We start from the raw sequence: 18,023 nt of genomic DNA on the forward strand, positions 1-18,023 counted from the left end.
TACTCCTGATCTAAAATGGAACACGTATATCAAATCTGTTGCCAGGGACGCTGGGAAAATGGTGGGATCCTTCTACCGCTACAGAAGATATCTCACTACTGATGCAATTCTCTATCTTTATAAAAGTCAAGTACATCCAAGGATGGAGTACTGCTACCACATCTGGGCAGGAGCTGCTAAAAACAGCCTATCCTGCCTTGACAGAGTACAAAATTGACTTCGTGGCTTAGTGGGGGATGTCCTTTTCTCTTCCCTGCAAGCTCTCTCCCACAGAAGAGACGTTGCAAGCCTGTCTTTGTTTTATCGCTATTTCCATGGCAGGTGCTCGTCTAAGCTCCAATCACTCGTCCCCCCTCGCCAATCTTTCACGAGAAACACTCGTCTGGCTGAAATTACTGTCAATAATTTCTCCACTCTTTATCTGTGCCTAAATTCAAACGTAGATTCCATGAGCAAAGCTTCTTTCTTAGAACTGCACGCCAGTGGAACTCTCTGCCGCTTGCCTGTTTCCCACCTGACTACAACTTGGACGTCTTCAAGTCCAATATAAACAAACTCTTGACAAACCGCCCCCTTAAGTAAGACACTCTATCAAAACCCAAAACCCCCAATACTAATGATTACTACAATACTATCTCATTGATTACTGTACACGCAATAACCCTTATCCCTGAGTGGCCTTCGGGCCCTGATAAGTGGTGACCCCAATGTAAAAAAAAAAAAATCTTCTCCAAGGTATGCCGGATTTGATCACTAGAGAACCTATACTAGTTTTTAAGTTCGCATCGACTTCATAGATTTGGTGTTTTAACGACTTTTATTGGTCGCAAAATATTAAATTAAATTATTATGCATACGTACAAAATAACGACAATTACGGTGGTCATGGCCATCATTCTCCGACACTTGACAACAGTGACACTGTGTTGTAAACGCAGCAAGTGCTCACAACTAACCGCCTCAATATAGCAATAACTGCCAGTGTGCGCCAGTGCCATCAGGTGAGAGTAACCAACTAAAAATATCACTATCCAACAGTTACTACCGAAAACACTGATAAGCTCAACTGGTATGCAGTGCCAGACAATTGAAAACAAGCGATTGCATTTCGGACTAATCCAGTGGACTCTGTTCCTGATAATGAACGATTCCTGCAGAGTCAGTCTGTGGCCACCAAACGCCCTAAAACAACACTACACGCCAGTGACCACTGACGCTCGCTACTAGCATTCAGTGACAGATAATTTGATTGTGGAGCAGTCGAATATAGGCTGATATTGGTCATGGCTTCCAGTAACCGCCATTCATCGACAGTAACAGCTGTAAAGGTGAGTAACCGACCGCCTTAAAGCAACACTAATCGCCAGTAATTACTAACGGCAAAATGGTAAGCGGATTTATCCGGTGATGCGCTGCATGTCGAACACACTTTTACTTAAGAAGCGGTTCCTCTTTTGAAAGAGCTCAAAATACTAAACCTGGAATAATTATATTTTAACTGTGAAAACTCTAATTTGCTTTTGCAAGTGACGAGGAGATCGTATCTCAACAAAGCAGAAAAAAATAGAAGGTAGGTATTAGAGCCAGTCGCTTTTTGGTCTTCGCTTGAACTGCACCTCAATCTCACTACAGAGCCAGGGCCAGATAATTATATTCTCAGATAGAACACCCACAGTTTAGAATATTCTTTATTTATGACGCATTTCAGTTTTTTTTAAATGGGTTTTTATTCAAACCTATCCTCGTTTTGACGAGTACAGCGATTAATTCCACCACGTGCGACTTTCTCAATCGCCTTGATCTATCAATAATACTAGGTGTTTTAAATAAGTTTCCAGACTTTTTTCATATGGCCACTTTTATTGATAGTACACACATGAAACTCTAGCCCCTTCGAAGTAATCTCCTCTGGCTGCAATGCACTTGTACCCTTTCAACAACTTCTGGAAGACCTTTTGGAAGTCCCCTCGTGTCAGCGTGTCAATCACCTACGCCACAGCCTCTTTCATCTCCCCACTGATTTCATAACAACAGTCTCTAAGTTTTTTTTTTTTAGCTTAACGAATAACCAAAAGTCACAGGGATAAATGTTTGGGCCAAAGTAAGGGTGGGAAACTGTCTTGGTGTCCATCTTTGTCATCGTAGACTATGACAAGGATAGAGGTGTGGATGAGTGCATTGTCCTGGTTGAAATGCCAATGATCCGATTTAAAGAGTGCTATTCCTTGTTGACTGTCCAGTTGGGAACTCAGTGCATGTAGATCATTCTCGTGTTGTTAAAAAAAGTGATCATCATAAGTTTTTGGGTGGAATAGCTCTGCCTGGACTTCTTGGGTCTTGTGGCATTTTCCCAAGTTTTAAACAGAATTTTATTGCATATCCTTCTTCTAAAGTGTCTTCACGTCCACATTGCATTTTTTTTAAATTGACCAGTTCTGACAATCAGGCTTTAGTAGGGTGTATTCAAATTCTTGCTCTAGCTGTTCAATTTGAACATGAAATCATAAAAAATTGGCCAGTCATCTCATAAGATAATAGCAATAACATACTGAATTTTCAAGTGTCTACGTCAATTTTAAATGCCTGTTCAAAAAAGTCTGGAAACTTATTTAAAGCACATCGCACACCACTCGAAAGACCATCGTGAGTTGTCTTAGCTCTCCGAGTGCCTCTCCATCACAGTTATTTTCACTAGAAATCTAATAGAATTCAGCAGATTCCCAATAGTTTTCTATGTCTATTCCTTTTTTACCGTCCAATTATTTATTTGTACGTGAGCCCACGCAGGTTTCATTTAACGCTCAAACAAAAATATTGCCTAGGCAACCTTGAAGTTAACCGGAGGTACACACCCAATTCCCTGCTGATCCTAGAGCCGGCAATCCAGGCAATATTTCCCACCGGTTTCTATTTTAACACGTCATTTCCTCTGCAATCGTCAAAATGTTCTTCTTTTCCCCTGTTCCCGTCATGCACTGCTTTTGAAGTGTTTCTGCGCAGTGATCAACTGTCTTTATTCATGTCAGCATAGCCTCCTGGTGAACGCGCCATGTTTTATTGAAAGCTTTGTGGGTTTGAGAAATCTGTTGTGATTACAACACAAGCTGAAATTCGCTTCCATCGCAGCGGACATCTTCCCAAACCTCTCTCTCTCTCTCTCTCTCTCTCTCTCTCTCTCTCTCTTTCTATTTATCTATCAATCTTTCTACCTCTCTACTTTAAATCTGACTTATTGCCAAAGAAATAGAAGTCGATGTTCCGCTAACAAATAAATAATTGTCCTTCCTTCTTGGTATCGTTTTCGTGATAATTTGCCAGCGTATCACCGCAGTCTCATAGCGCTTTTATAAGAAACTTGGACCGAGTCGGTCGATATTTCAAAGTAAGAATTTTCTTGTTTAGGGATAAATAAATAAAAAAAAAACTAAGTAAATCAATAGATAACAAATAAGTGTGTTGAGAGAAAGAATATAATAATAATAATAATAATAATAATAATAATAATAATAATAATAATAATAATAATAATAATAATAATAATAAGAAGAAGAAGAAGAAGAAGAAGAAGAAGAAAAAACAAGAAGAAAAAAGCAGAAGAAAAAGGAGAAAATAAAGAAGAAGAAAAATCATAAGTAGAAGATCAAAAAGAAAAAGAAGCAGAGACAGACGATGAAGAAGAAGTAGAAAAAGAAGAGGAAAAAGAACAAAGAAGAAGAAGAAAAAGAAGAAGCAGTAAAAAAGAAAACCAAGAAGACGAAAAGAAGTAGACGAAGAAAAAATAGAAGAAGAAAAACGAAGAAAAATCATAAGCAGAATATCAAAAAGAAGAAAAAATGAGAAGAAAAAGAAAAAAACAGAAGACGAAGAAAAAGAGGACAAAGAAGAAGAAGTAGAAAAAGAATAAGGCAAAAAGAAGCAGAAAACGAAGAAGAAAAAGAAGATGATAAGGAAAAAAGTAGAAAAAAGAAGAACAGTAGAAGAAGAAGAAGAAGTAGTAGAAGAAGAAGAAGAAGTAGAAGAAGAAGAAGAAGAAGAAGAAGAAGAAGAAGAAGAAGAAGAAGAAGAAGAAGAAGAAGCAAAAAAGACAAAAAAGAAGAACAGGATTAAATTAGAAAAAGTTGAAGAAGAATAAGAAGAAGAAAAAGAAGATATATAAGGAAAAAAAGCAAAAAAAGTAGAAGAAAAAGAAACAGACAAAAATGAAAAGAAGGCAACATAAAAAATGAAAATAAAAGAAGAATAAGAAAGAAGACGAAAAAGATGAAGATAAAAGAATAAGATGAAGAAGAAAAAGAAGAACAAAATCAACAAGAAGAAGAAAAAGAAATGGGAGAAGCGGAAGAAGAAGAAGTTAGAGAAGCAGAAGAAGAAGAAGAAGAAGAAGAAGAAGAAGAAGAAGAAGAAGTAAAAGATGAAGAAAAAGAATTTGAAGCAAAATATCGAAAAATGAAAAGAAGAAGAAAAAGTAGAAGAAGTTAGGGAGAAAAAAAAGAAAAAGGAGAAAAAAAGAAAGAGAAGAAGTAAGAGAAAAAGAAGAAAAATAAGACGAAAGAAAAGAAGAAGACGAAGAAGAAGAAGAGAAAGAAGAGGAAGAAGATAAAAGAAGAAAAAAGAGTGCGAAGAAAAGGATACATATAAAGAGCAGAAGAAGATGAAGAAGATGAAGAAGAAAAAATAACCAACAATGAATTATATCCACATTATTTTGATTTTTCAGACTACCTTTTTCTTGTGGAATGTTTTATTTTTCAACGTTCTGATCGATGTATCCTTCGATCTTCTTTAGGTGAATCTTGTCAAACTTTAGAAATCTTAAAGTCAAACTTGAGAATCGCACAGAATTTTGAACGGAACCTTATATTTAATCCATGGTCTTATTTCATCAGTCATAACTTAAGATAAAAACCAATAGTCAGCGAATACCCGTGGCGTAACGCATAAAGAACTCAGTAAAAATTCACTTGTAATATACACACTTCTGGAGGTTGAAAGTTCAAACCTCAGTTCGGGTAACACTCAAAGATACCCACTCATGGCTGACGAAACGAGAGCATGCTACTCCCCTGGATTGAAAAAAGAATTTCGAAATTCCGTGTAGATTCCCGAGTTTGACAGAAATATTCTCGAGATCGACAAGATACACCTGAAGAAGGTCGGAAGTTACATCGACCGAAATGTTTATAAGTATAAAAAAAGCAATGCAACCTCACAAAAGAAAACACGGCTCGGATACACTGTGTACAGGGCCCGACAGTATTTTTCGGACACTTTAGTATTCGACTTTCTGAGTACCAGAGAGTGGCGGAATTCCTTCAATAGAGTAGCATAAATATATAAAGACTATACCTGCAATAAAAATGGAAGAAAATCGATTACTTAAAGAAAAATATTTAATTTTCATAATTTTTACAAAACACACGCGACATTATTTTTCGGACATCGTTGAAAAACTTAATAGTCTGTAATATCACCTTTCTTCTCAATAACTTTTATCAATCTCTCTTCATAACGATCAAACATATGCACAATAACATCTCTACATGTTTCTATTAGTTATTTTTTGCCATCTAGTATTCATTCCCATATTTGAGTCTCTTTCGTTATTTCAGGTCTATCATAGACAAGTTGCGCAAGCATTTCCCAACCATTTTCCATTAAATTTGGATCTGGGTTTTTTGCAGGCCATTCCAAAGTAGTCATATTCACTTTAGCTATCCATTCTTTCATGAGTTTTGACACATGGATGCTGCAATTGTCTTGCTGTGGAACGAAATCATTCCCCATCTCTCTTCTTATCCTTAGTAGGGCTTTCTCGTCCAGCAACTGTTTGTAGCTTTCGCTGTTCTGTCGTCCTTTCAGCCACTCCAACCATATATTTCCATTAGATCATACCCCAAACCATAACTCCTCCTCCCATCTGTTGTTTGTTCAGTACAACAGGCTCACCCCTTCTCGACCAAGTACACTATCCATCGGGCCCTTCAAACTTGAAACGCTCCTCGTCAGTAAATATAACCTTCTGAAAGTCAACATGCTTTGTTAACCACCTTTTAGTACTATCCAGTCTTGCTCCTTTGTTTCATTGTTAGTGTAATTTTTTTCTTAGCCTTTGCATACTTCAAACCAATCCTATGCAGCGTTCTTTGTCCTGTTCGAACGTTTACATCAAATTCAGATTTATCCTTCACTTTTCTTGCTGTAACTTTTTTTCCAGATGTCAAAAGCCGTGTCACAGTTCTCTTCATTCTCCTTTCAGTCCTCTTGCTAATTGATCTTTTCCGTCCTCTCTTCTTTTTCCGCTCGGAGTTTGACTTCAGCAGGTATTCGATCGTTGATTTCAACAGCTTCAAATTTATGGCGATCCTTATGATGCTGAGGCCTTCTTCCTGCTTCTTCCGTGCCAAACAAACGACTTTTTCTGAAGGCATTTTACCTCATTAAACTTAATTGTTTTGACAGTAAAATAGAACAGATAATTGATTCTAATGATGACATCCATTGTACAAGCAGAATATTTGCATACAACAACATATACATGAACATAGCTCTTAATAAAATAGGATGTTTTGTCATGTCCGAAAAATAGTGTCTCGCAAGTTGTCGCAAAAATCACAAAAAAAGCCAAACTAAAAAAAAATGATTACACTAGTAGTGGATTTTCACTCCTCAACTACGTACTTACAATCTCAAAAGTTTTTGGCACTAGTAACCACCTTGAAGTACTTTTTTCAAAGTGTCCGAAAAATATTGTCAGGTCCCTGTATAAAAAAATGTGCTTGAGTATGTATGATAAAGGACCATCGAACGTTGTTTGTTGATAGCTGTCTGTCGAAACGTTTTCGTCCATCGGTTGATCAGTTCATCTCTTTATCTACTTATACTCTACCTGACCTGTTTTAAGTCGCAAACAGTAGGCAACTCTCTTGAATTCAAAACTGTCGTAAACTTTTTAAAACTTATTAATATATTGACTTCATGATCAGAAATCCTATGTCAGGATCTTTTGTCTCCCATTCTACTCCCGCTCTTCTTCGTATCGTAAATCATTTCTAATCATTGTCATAGCTTTTAACTTCCGACATCTTTTTTTTCCTTTTTTATGAATCATTCTTAACGCTCCCCAAGCTACTGGCTCTTGGTGGGTGTTAGGGTCCATAGTATTGCACTAAGACCAACGCTAGCAATTAATATATATTTATATATAAATTTTCCTACTGTCTGTGTGTGTGTGTGGCGCGGTTTATCTCAGCCTATAGGCAAGCCCCCCCCCCCAGGCATGTTTGGTGTATGGAAATGCATAAAAAAAAATGCAAAAAAATGCAAAAATGCAAAAAATAGTTCATAGTTATGTCCCCTGTGCGTACATTCTTTGTGTCTCCTTTATAACGTCTAAGAAAAATGCAATTTTATCCAATTTTCCGTAAAACGACACAACTAAAAATAACTTTACTCGATAAATTTTCGTGATTTTTTTGTATAAATTATATAGTACGTAATATTGTTTACGCTTGAAACGACATCTATCTATCTATCTATCTATCTATCTATCTATCTATCTATATATATATATATATATATATATATAAATTTTCCTACTGTCTGTGTGTGACGCTGTTTATCTCAGCCTACAGGCAACCCAACCAGGCAAGTTAGTTACCGAAATTAAGCTTATAATCCAGAGAATGTGATATTTATGTCTATGTTTGGTGTATGGAAATGAAAAATAAATGCAAAAAAATGCATGCAAAAATGCAAAAAAAAAATGAAAAAAGTCACATTTTTAGTGCGTTCTCAATCCCTGTGTCTATATGTGTCTGACATAACTTTCTGCGGGGGGGGGGGATATACTCATACCAAGAATACAAATGAATAACCAAGATGAACAATTTGTCGCATGGAATCGTCGCCAATTCCCGGTGAGGCCTGCCTTCGCCATGACAATCAATAAAAGTCAAGGTCAGACGCTGAGCAAGGTGGGTGTATGGTTGGAAGAAACGACTTTCACCCATGGTCATCTGTATGTAGCGGCATCGCGGGTAAAAAACTCACACGATCTGATCTTCGCTCTGAAAAAAAAAAGTGACTGTAAAAAGATGAGGAACGTGGTGTAAAAAGAAATCCTATAACTTCAAATACTTTCGTGTTGAACACTTCCTTGCTCTTTTTTTCACTGTTGTTTCTTTCATGTAAATAAAAATTGTGTAAATACGCTGTACTTACTCGCTTTTCATTTGGCTCCAATAAAAGAGAGAATGTGTGTGAAGGGTCTTTTCAACCTATATACTCAATGAATTTTTAATCTACATACTTGAAATTTGGTATATAAGGTATTCAAATATTGAAAAAAATATTAATCAGTTTTCCCCCAGAAAAAAGGGCTTTTAAAGGATCCAAATTTTTAAAAGTTGGTACGTGTGGATCATCGGATTTATATTTGTTTGTCGAATGTTTCACGAATGCGCATGCGTGAATCGTTCAGGTGACAGATTGCTTGTGTTAAAAATGAGTAGGTTTTAAAACACTTTTAAAGGTCATGTCGAGATGACCTAATAGTTATCATAATATATGCTATGAAAAAAACAATAAAATACTCGCATGCACAATTCTCTGTTTCTGTATTAATTGAAATAAAAAAATAGCGGCGATCAGGTTGGCTTTGATGTTATGGGAGGTCATGTTGGCGATGTTCTCGACGTATGACTAAACGTAGTATCCCAGCGGGTTCAAGTCGGGGAGAAGAAGGGGACAGTGAGAGTAGGTTACAAAGTCATAGCATTCTTTGTGAAGCTAAGCCTAGATCTCTTTGGACTTGTGGCCAGTGCTATATCATACTGCCACACTCAGGGTCTTCTAGCGGTCACGTGATTGTACCAGGTGATCACTATACGCTTTGTGCCACTTTCAGACATGATAGAAAGCTCCTATCGCTCTTGGGATTTTTACACGACTGGTCAACTAGTAGAAGGTCTGCAACAAAAAAGAAAACCGGTTTTCATCAAACGGAAATGGAATCATATCTTTTCTAGGGTGACAATTTATGGTTCCACCCTGTATTTATGCATAGTTTACTAACGGGCAACGCCAAATGGCTTGCTAGTAATGTTATAAAGTTGCGACTGATTAAAATAGATAAAAATGAATGTTATAGATGATTGAGATTGGGTTATCATTTACAAAATGCCAAGAGGGTTGATTCAAACGTAAAACTTCTTATTTTTTTCTAAAGAAGTTGAAGACTTCCAAAGACGGGAATTGTACCATAAAAACGAACGACATTTCTACCCCAGAAATTATTTTCTGCACAGTCACCACCATTCTCAGTATGCTTTTGCTAGGGGTCAACGATGGCTATGCGTGGACATCCGGGGTTTATCATAGGTCGGTTGTTCCAAAGGTAAAGCCCTTATTTTTCTAACTCAAAAACTTAAAGATCTATGAAGACGGGTTAGGGTTAGGGTTAGGGTTAGATCTATGAAGACGGGGGCGACACAATTAAAACGAACGGCCTTGTGCTACCGAATTTATTTTTCTACATAGTACCATTCTCAATGCACTTTTGACAGGAATTACATGACGCATCTCTGCTTCTGACGTACGTTTATGGCAGGGTTGTTTTCTTAGAGTTTTGCACCGTCAATATCTGTAACAGAGAGTTGAAACTTTCCGGCCACGAATGCACGAGTTCATTCATTGTAACAATGCAATTTGCAATCCCCTCTGATATATTCGCGTTGAATAAAAAGTAGGAGCCATTACTATTGGAATGGCCATCGTAGAGTGTTGTAAATTAAAGAGATAAAAACGGGGTTGAGCAACCAATCATATTTATATTTATACAAATGTAAATGGATGTGAAACAGATCCGTTAGGAAAGTTCAGTTTTTGTGTCTGCAGAATGAGAAGAAAATAACTCGAACGTAAGAAATGAGTGTCTTTGTTCACAGTTCAATTGTGTGTTTACCTTTTTGGGGTTACGTCGTTATTGTAGATACAGCAGAAGTATTGTAGCGATTTTCGCCTTGGCATAAATTGCGTTTCTTGGGATGGGCCTACGACTTTGGTTGTTGCTGCTGTTAGCGTTGTTGTTGTTGTCGTTGTTGTTGTTGTTGTCGTTGTTGTTGATGTTGTTGTTGTTGTTGATGTTGTCGTTGTTGTCGTTGTCGTTGTTATTGTTGTTGATGTTGTTGTTGTTGTTGTCGTTGTCGTTGTTGTTGTTGTTGTTGATGTTGTTGATATTGTTGTTGTTGATATTGTTGCTGTTGTTGTTGATATTGTTGTTGTTGATGTTGTTGTTTTTGTGGTTGTTGTTGATGTTGTTGTTGGTGATGTTGTTGTTGTTGTTGTTGTTGATATTGTTGTTGTTGTTGTTGTTGTTGATGATGATGATGATGATGATGTTGTTGTTGATGATGTTGTTGTTTTTGTTGTCGTTGTTGTTGTTGTTGTTCTTCTTCTTCTTCTTCTTCTTCTTCTTCTTATTATTATTATTATTATTCTTGGGGTGGAGGCGTATAGTTTTATCGTTAGAAGAACTTCGGAATTTGATTGTTCATGTCGCTGTAATTGTAGATGCAGCAGAAACATTCTAGTGATATCAGCTTTGCACAAGTCGTGTTTCTTAGGATGGGCGCACGTGTTTTTCAGAGTTTGTTTCAGGTTGATTATTTTCTTTATTTGTAAGTTTGATTCAAATTTTCCATCATACTTTTTATGAATGCGCGGACAGATTGTAATAAATCCATTATGCGTGTTTTGTGGTCTGGAATGGCGATATTCTTTGGAGAAAAATCAATTTCTTCCTTTTAGGAAAATTTGATGAAATTAAAAGTAAAAAGGCAGCTCAACGTGAAGAACAAAATATACGTACATTTGTAAAACGCACACACACACACACACATATATATATATATATATATATATATATAGTTATTCAATAAAAAAGCTTTCTAGATTGCCACAATTAATTCATTTCAATAAGAATTGATTAAAGCTTTAATAGAATACAGATCAATAGGTAACATTCCAAATATATATATATAAATATATATATATATATATATATATATATATATATATATAGAAAGAGAGAGAGAGAGAGAAATAAAAAGGAACAAACCGTATTATGTGTTCATCAACATTTCGTCTTTATTTCGAGACTTCCTCTGGATGAATGAGATTAAGAAACAAAAAATACCAGTACAAAATATTTGAAAATGTTTCACGTGCACAGTGTGATGCAGTTCTATTTCAGAAAAACGGAAAAAGACGTTGGAAATTCAAAAAGGAGGGAGGAGGGTTAGCGCTATTAAAAAGAGGGAAATTTCAGTGACGTCATATAGTCGTTAACGTAACTTTAAAAATATGAACGCAGTTAATATTCTTACTGGAAAAAAAAGATATATCTGTTGAAATTCAAATATAGGTTTGTAACAGAAATGAAATCAGTGTTTTTATGTAATTTATTGATTGAAATTATGTGTTTATTATTACAGGGGGTGTTTGAATGGTGTGAGAGGTTAACCTGTGTCTACAGTTCTTTTGATAAAAGTTTACTTATTAATGGCGCTAAGTTATAGAAACCTACACGTTGCAATGGCGTTAAGTTATAGAAACCTGCACGTTGTTTAACTGTGCTTGAAATTGCGATAAGCGCAGATTCAAGAAGTCTCTGGCGCGGTTTATTTGAAATAAATTTAACTACTTTAGCCTGTTTAAAGTCAAAGGTGTGATTATGCTGCAATGATTGAGAGAATAATGCACTTAGAGAATTGCTATTTTTTATAACTTTTATGTTCACTGAGCCTTTTTTCCAATTTACGCTGAGTTTCACCAACGTATTTATGATGGCAATTATGGCAAGGAAATATATATATATATATATATCAAGATTTGTTTGGTAAATTTTTACCATTCAATGAAACACGTGTAAGACGCAATATATCAGCAATAAAACAATATGAATGTGAAGTAGATATTTCTGTTGCTTTGGATAGTTTATTATCTATCTATCTATCTATCTATCTATCTGTTGTGGAGACGCCCACTAATTAACATAGGCGGGTGAGTGAGATATATAAAGGTATCAATCACCAATACCGGGAGAGTTCGGCAACGACCGCCAAATAGGCAAGACGCCTATGCTGCCTCCAGTAAGACATGCAACACGCCGCCTGCCGGAATATCTCCAACTGAAGTATATCTGAAAACATGTAAATATGTATATAACTTTCCTTCCTAATATATTATTGTATACCTTTACTTTCGTTTTCTAGTTAATTATTTGTGCAGACACAACAGTGGCGATGGGAATAAAAAAAAAACTTACGCGGGATAAAATCCACTAGTAAACACAACAGTGGCGTCAATAATTCGAAAAGAGACTTACGTAGGATAAAACCCACTATTAAACACAACAGTGGCCTCGAGAATTCGAAAAAAGGCTTACGTGGAAAAATACACAACTAAACTCAACAGTGGTGTACGAAAAAAAAACTTACTCGAGAAAGATTGAAAAAAAAACGTACTCGAAGAAAACATCTACTGTTGAGCACAACAGTATATCGAAGATTTTGAAAAAGATTTATTCGGGAATTCACTGTTAGACACAGCAACAGTATTCGAAAAATAATTTACACGGAAAGTTATCACGGAAAAAAAACAAACGATGGTAACTATAAAATTGTCGAACGAAATATTCGAACACTGGATACTTGTAAGCAAAATATCAATAACCATTTCAAAGTGACTACGAAAGTCAAAACAAAAAAAGGTGTTTTCGTTAGTACACCGTGAACTAAATTATCAAAATTGTCTTGAAGGAGAAAAGTGACCATTTCAAAGTGACTACGAAAGTCAAAGAAGAAAAACAGAAGTGTTTTCGCTAGTACACCGTGAACTAATTTATGCAAATTGTCTTGAAGGAGAAAAATGATTTTTTTTTTCAGCTGTACCAAGAAAGCATTTTTTTTCTTGTACATAATCAAAACTTAACGGATTAAGAGAAAAAATAAAATATATTTTTTGTCCCTCAATAGAAAAGGGGAACAAGAAAGGGTCAACGCAAAAAATAATATATCGATAGAATTCGGTTGACACAAAAAAAAGCGAACCTAAAAACGGTTGTTCGTAGTTATTGTAAAAAGTGAATTAGTAAAATAGACTGATTTTTCTAATCTTTGAAAAAAAAAATTTAAAAAAACAAGATGGAGGAATCTGCTAAAATAATGACACAGTTCATGCAGAATCAGCAGCTCTTACAACAAGAACAGTAAACGCTATACGCAAAAAGAGACGAACGACAAAATGAACGACTCATAAAATGCCTAGAAAGGCAGGAAGAAAGGTTCGAACAGATGCAACTTGAATAGAAAGAACTATTAGAAAGATTAACAGCAATACAACCTTCTCCAACACAACAATTTTTAACAGCATAAATGTGTTCACAAACGTACCGGAAGAGGATAAAACTGTTGATGCATACTTCAAGAGGTATGAAGATATTTTCGAAACAGACTGCGAAAACTGGCCAAATGGAAAGAAAGTAAGTTTATTACTTCGAAAGCTTGGTACCAGTGAACATTGCAAATTTGTTTATTTCATATTGCCAAGGAGAACGAATCAGATTTCGCTGACACTATAAAGCTTCTTAAGGAGTTATTCGGACCGAACATGTCTCTTTTCCACAAGAGATGGTCATGTATGAATCTTAAGAAAACTGATGAGCAGCACTACCTGACATACGCGTCAGTAGTAAACAAAAACTGCGACAACTTCAAATTATCGGAACTCACGGTGGACGATTTCAAATGCTTAATCTTTGCACAGGGTCTAGTATCCACAAAAAAAATCGTTCTCTCAAAATTAGAGACAGAACAAGGCCTGACATTGCAGAAATTAGCAGAAGATTATCAAAGGGCAGTATCACTAAAAAAAAGATTCCAGGGATATAGAAGAAGCAGGAGTGGCGTACATTAGGAAGATTAAAAAAACCTGCCAGAAACTCAAGACAAAGAAATTTTGAGACAAGTCAAACTTTAAAAAAATACTCAAATTATAAATACTCAAATTATAATAACTACAGAAAACGAAATTACGATAATAGTCAATATAATAACTACAGAAAACGAAATTACGATAAAAATCAAAAGAATTATAAAGACAGTATCAAGTAATAATTGCAGAAGATGTGATGAAAAACATTGGGGAAAAGATTGTCCTTACAAAAATATCAGGTGTTACAATTGCGATAAAGTTGGACATAAGAGTGTTTGCTGCAGAACAAAAAATAGAGTACACCAAATGAGAACAAACGACAAAGGGAAAAATAATTTACGAAAATATGTATCAGCTAATATTTTCGACAAACAAGTGAAATTTCAGCTTGACTCTGGATCGGATTTGTCGTTAATAAACGCCAACACTTGGAAAAAGCTGGGTAAACCGACTCTTCAAAAGTCAAGTAAAGGTGCACGAACAATGACAGGAGACGAAATAAAATTCGAAGGACAGGTCATCTTGCCCACTAATTTAAATGGCACGACGAAGAAATTGAAAATCTTCGTAATTAAAGAAAACGAGAACTTACTGGGAATTGACTGGATTGAAAAATGCAATCTTTGGGATAAACCAATGAACGCTTTTTGTAGAAAAATAACCAGTTGCATTGCACCACAACATCAGAAAATATAAAAAACGATCTAAAAAAGAAATTCCCAGAAATATTTACTACTGGACTGGGAAGATGCAATAAATTTAAGGCTTCGTTCGAGCTAAAAAAGGATGCAACATCGGTGTTTAAGAAAAAAAGGAACGTACCGTTCGCCGGTTTAGACAAAATAAATAGCAAGATGGATAGACTCGAAAAAACAGACATCTTATCGAAAATCGAAACTAGCGCCTGGGCAGCCCCTACGGTGTACGTAAAAAAGTCAGAACAAATTCGAGTCTGTGCAGACTTTTCTACGGGCCTAAACGATAAATTAAAACCACTACCCTTTACCAAGCCCTGAGGAGATATTTGCCAGACTGGTGGCAAAAATTTTTCAAAAATAGATTTGTCCGACGCCTATTTACAAATTCCGATAGAAGAAGAATGCTCAAAGATATGCATTAACACGCACAAAGAGTTGTTCAAATACAACTGTCTACCCTTCGGGATCAAAGTCGCGCTGTCTATTTTCCAACAAGCAATGGATACAATGCTGAACGGAATAGATTGTGCTTGTGCATATCTGGATGACATAATTATCAATAGCGCGTCCATAAGTGAACACCAAGAGCATCTAAAAGAAGTATTCACAAGAATAAACGAATACGGATTCAAGGTGAAAGAAAACAAATGCGAATTTTGTTTAGACGAAATCAAATATTTAGGGCAAATAATAAATAAAGACGGTCGACGCCCAGACCCGGAAAGATCGACAGCAATTAAAAACATGCCGCCACCACATAACGTGACGACTCTACAGAGTTTCTTAGGTCTCACAAACTACTATCAAATATGTATCAAATGAATGCACGACCTAAGAGCTCCGCTTAACGCGTCATTAAAGAAAGAAACATCATGGATATGGACAAAAGAATGTCAAGACGCATTTGAGAAAATTAAAAGACGCTGACGTCCGATCTATTTTTAACCTATTACGACCCAAAATTAGAAATAAGTGTTGCGAGCGACGTGAGCTCGTATGGTATAGGAGCATGTATACAGCATATCCTGCCAGATGGATCGAAGAAACCTATAGCTCACGCCTCAAGGACACTACTTCCGGCAGAAAAGGCTTACTCTCAAATAGAAAAAGAGGGGTTAAGCATTATTTTCGCGGTGACGAAATTCCACCGTTACCTGTATGGGAGACACTTTATACTGGAAACAGATCACAAGCCCCTAGTGACAATCTTCGGCTCAAAAAAGGGCTTGCCAGTATATACGGCAAATCGCCTACTCCGTTGGGGTACGATCTTGCTAAATTATGACTTTCAAATAAAACATCTGGATTAAAAAAAAATGGGTCATGCGGATGGTCTGTCAAGGCTTATACCGAAAATGGAAGGACCCCTTGAAGAGTCAGTAATTGCAGCTATACGTTCCAATTATGAGGAAAAACATGGTGGCGAATATAATAAAAAATTACCAGTCACGTTAACCGATATAAAAAGGTAGGCTGAAAATGACGATGTCATCACAGACATAAAGAAAAAAATAAGGGAAAATTATGAAAAAACGCAAAGCATATTTTCCGTATGCAATGATGTTTTGTTATATAGTGAAAGAGTTGTTATCCCGAAAACCTTGCAGAAAAAGATCTTACGTGATTTTCATACAGGACACCAGGGTATAAATAGGATGAAGGCACTTATGCGGAGTTACGTTTACTGGCGTAACATGGATGTGGATATTGCACTAACAGTAAACAAGTGTAAAGGTTGTGCGTTAGCCGCTAAGGCACCACCGATAGTCCATAAACCTTGGGAAAAAACTGACCCTCCATGGTCACGCATTCATATAGACTTTGCTGAACTGACCGAAAAACAATACTACCTAATCCTAAGGATCCGACGACAAATAACATAATAAGTTTTCTGCATGAAATATTTGCACGGTTTGGTGTGCTAGACATTATAGTCACAGATAACGTAACACAATTTACATCAAGTGATTTTAAGGACTTTTGTGACATGTAAATACACCACCGTTCCATCCTAAATAGATTAGCAGAAAGGTTCATAGACACGATAAAACGTGCAGTTAGAAAATCAATAGGGACTCCGACGGATAAAGCATTACAACAATTCCTGCAAATATACAGGATAACTAAGAACCCAAATACGCCGTCGAAATTATCGCCAGCAGAATTAATGTTTGCTAGAAAAATAAAATCACCATTTGATTAATTAATACGAAAGCAAGCAATGGTCTATCAAACTACGCACACATCACGTAAAAGGTTTAAACCTGGTGATCGTGTATATTTTAAATGTATGAAAAATAATATTTCATATTGGGACTTTGGTACGGTAGATAAACATATTGGCGACTTGGTCTACATGATAAAAGGTCCAAAAGGGATACACAAAAGACATCAAAATCAATTGAGAAAACGTCATATAAAAGACAACGAACCTGACAAACCTGATGAAAAGGAAAATCCAATTGATATACTATACGAAGCGTTTGATATCGAACCACCACAAACCATGGCCGAACCGAGAAGATCGGGAAGGAAAAGAAGGTTTACAGAACCATATATAATGAACCCCAAGCGGAAAATATATTGAAATCTACACTTCAAATCTTGGGAAGGGGGGGGGGAGACGCCCACTAATTAACATAGGCGGGTGAGTGAGATATATAAAGGTATCAGTCACCAATACCGGGAGAGTTCAGCAACGACGGCCAAATAGGCAAGATGCCTATGCTGCCTCCAGTAAGACATGCAACATGCCACCTGCCGGAATATCTCCAACTGAAGTATATCTGAAGACATGTAAATATGTTTATAACTTTTCTTCCTAATATATTATTGTATACCTTTACTTTCGTGTTCTTGTCCTGGCAGACACAACACTATCTATCTATCTCTTTCCCTCTCTTTCTATCTCTCTTTATCTCTCTCTCTCTCTCTCTCTCTCTCTATATATATATATATATATATATATATATATATATATATATATATATATATAGACTATTATCTAAAGTTCGTGATATTGGCCATCTTATAATTTATTCCGTTAATTCAGTTTCGTAGCGCAAAATCAATCACTTAATTATATGATCAATCAGTGAATCTATTATGCCCTTAACTTATCAGAAGAAATAGCAACAATCAATCTGTCCAAAGGAAATAAAGTACGTTTTAACATGATTAATTTCCAAAATTCAAAATGGCGTAATGGAAACATATTATAAGGTATTTACAGCTTCTCTTCCAATTTTCGGATTTTAATCATGTCAAAACGCACTTTATTTCCTTTTCCGAGCTATTTCAAGTTACTCCTGTGTGCATGTACCTGTTAACTAT

Source organism: Euprymna scolopes, chromosome 10 (assembly GCF_053919585.1).
Source record: "Euprymna scolopes isolate OS-2025 chromosome 10, ASM5391958v1, whole genome shotgun sequence".
Lineage (NCBI taxonomy): Eukaryota > Metazoa > Mollusca > Cephalopoda > Sepiida > Sepiolidae > Euprymna > Euprymna scolopes.